This window comes from Sardina pilchardus, chromosome 7 (assembly GCF_963854185.1).
Source record: "Sardina pilchardus chromosome 7, fSarPil1.1, whole genome shotgun sequence".
Taxonomy (NCBI): Eukaryota; Metazoa; Chordata; class Actinopteri; order Clupeiformes; family Clupeidae; genus Sardina; species Sardina pilchardus.
In genome coordinates, this window is record NC_085000.1 from 8598606 (window position 1) to 8601324 (window position 2719).

A 2719-nucleotide genomic window follows, 5' to 3' on the forward strand; every position below is an offset into this window, starting at 1 on the left:
AGACCCTTCATTAAGTTCCTCCGTCGATGGCAATTACCTCGCCGCCGGCTCCAAATCCAATCTACACAGCGGCAGACAGAGAGAGAGAGAAAAAGAGAGAGAGAGAGAGAGAGAGAAAGAAAGAGAGAGAGAGAGGCAGAGGAAATATGCTGCGTCCTTCAAATGAACAGCCCCTTCGAGGGTAATAAGAGCAAGCAGCAATTACCAGGAGCGGGCAGCAGGAAAGAGAATAGACAATTTCCCCTAATTAGTGAGGAAAAACAACAAGTCCAAGAGGGCCGCTGTCATGCATGGAAGTCTGCCTGCCATTCCCTGGTGGGGGTCAGGCGCGTGCGATTCCCCCCCAGCTGAGATGGAGCCCTCTTGCCTTTTGGAAGTCACTGGCGAAGGAGGAAAAGGGAAATCTCTTTCACCCGGATGATTCAATGGCCAGGGCAGTGACATTTACAGACACAGAGCTGTGGGCATGCGGAGTGTGTGTGTGTGTGTGTGTGTGTGTGTGTGTGGGAAATGGATGTGAGGTTCACCGGGGCAGCTGCCTGGCCCTCTCCAAAGGTCAGCGCGTGTCAGGGGAGTGTTTGCTCAGAGCCCACTGATGGCTAATGATGAGCAGGCCTGCATAGGTAATTAGAGGCCCAATTACAATGCGCTGGGTGACCCAGAACGGCGCTGGAGAACTATGATGAATGACAAAAATGGAGAGAGAGAGAGTGTGTAAAAAAGATCTGAGATATAAAGTAAAACAGGGTGGATTTGACAGGCCCTGTAGGGATATTCATGTGTTTTTGTGTGTGTGTATAACAGATAAATGTGTCTGTGTGTGTGTGAAATAGAAACAAAAGTCCTGAAGGGACCCACTGAGGCTGTCTCCAACAGGTGTGTGTGTGTGTGTGTGTGAGTGGGTGTCTGCGTATGTGAGAGAGATAATGCAGTGAGATATCTCACAGGCTACAGAAAACAGATGGACAGGCTGCTCCTCAGAGAGAACTGCTGCACCGCTGTGGAAGAGGAGAGCGAGAGAAAGCAACACAGGACGTGTGTGTGTGTGTGTGCGTGTGTGTGTGTGTGTTGAAGTGCAGACTGCGGCCCAGAACAGAAGCTGCTGCTCAGCTGACTCAGCTGTCTTCAGGTGTGAGTGTGTGTATGTGTGTGTGTGTGTGTGTGTGTGTGTGTGTGTGTGTGTGTGAGTCACACTCCAGATGGGCCTTCCCCGCCTCTCTCCCTCTTAATTGGGTTGGGTGTTTAATCAGCAGCCTGGCGACGGCGGGACCCCTGTTGTACGCTACAGCACTCTCTGCTCCAGGGGCTCAGGCCCAGCAGACTGACCAGCAGCTTAATTATTAAGAACAAGTGCGGGCACGGTCCTGAGGAAGAGGGGGCCGCAGAGAGGAAGAGGAGGCTGACGGCGACAGGAGAGAGAGAGGAGGAAGGAGATGAGGGTCATCTCTCGGCGCGGTGGGGTGCGGGGCCCGAGGCGTCGACGGCCACAGATACGCTCGTCACACCAGAGGTCAGCTGGGATATCGCTTTCTTTCTCTTCCCCTTTTCTCCAGGGAGCCCGAGGTGAGTTGGGCGACGACACTCCTGAGATTTATCAGCGGTCGCCCTCGGAGGGAGTCACGGGAGTGAGAGAGGGAGGTCCTCAGGGATGGAGGGTGAGGAAGCGCTTCCTGGGAAATAAAGAGAGAGAAAAAATACTACACTGAATTCAAGCACAGCCAGTCAAAGTGAGGAACACACAAACACACACACACACACACACACACACACACAGTGTAAATAGTACCGTATATATGCATGAAAAATACCTTTTTATACAACTAGAATTTCTAAACACAGTAACAACTATTCAATGCTTTAAACCAAAACGCTGATTTAATAAAATGACTATATAGAGACAGCCAGATAGATAGATAGATAGATAGAGAGAGAGAGAGACAGAAGGGGAGAGTGCAAGAAAGATGAAGAGAAAGAGATGATGGAGGAGAGAGGAGGAAAGAACAGATGCAGGGTTGAAAGAGGGACAGATAGATAGACAGAGATAGAGGGTGAGAGGAGAGAGAGAGAGAGACACACACAGAGAGAGAGAGACAGAGAGGAAGGCTAGACTGCAAATGTGTACCGGGGGACATCCATCTAAATGTAATTAGTCAATTAGTTTCTCACTGAGGGAATAGGTTCATAACAAAGCTGCCTGTCCTGATGACAGCCACTGCAACTATTGCTTCTACTGATAGGAATTTACTTCAAAGCAGTATGTACAGTATAACAACAACATCCTACTACAAACACAACAAAATTCAAGCAAAGAATGTACGCCCACAGGAAGTAGTAGATTGTGGGTTCTTGGATGTGATATCATTTTTGCTTTAAAAAGGCTTTTATAGGCCAATTGTCATGTTGCTTTGACCTTTTCGACAGATTTCCTTTGATGCACCTCATCTTGTGACAAAAAATCAATACGCACAATTCTCTCAGTCGTTCAAGGCTGTTTTACTGCAGGTATCAGCTGAGCATGCCAATATTCACTTCACTGCACTTCACCTTGATGCTAGGAAACCATTGGAGGCGTTTTGTGCATACAGTCTAGCAATTATACCAATAGCAATCGCTTTTGAAGGTTCAAGAGAAGAAGCTCACAGGCAGAAAGTTTTGTCCAGAGAGCTCGCTCAAGCTCTGAAGAATGTGTCTCATTCAACAGCAGCTCTCAACAGGAGAG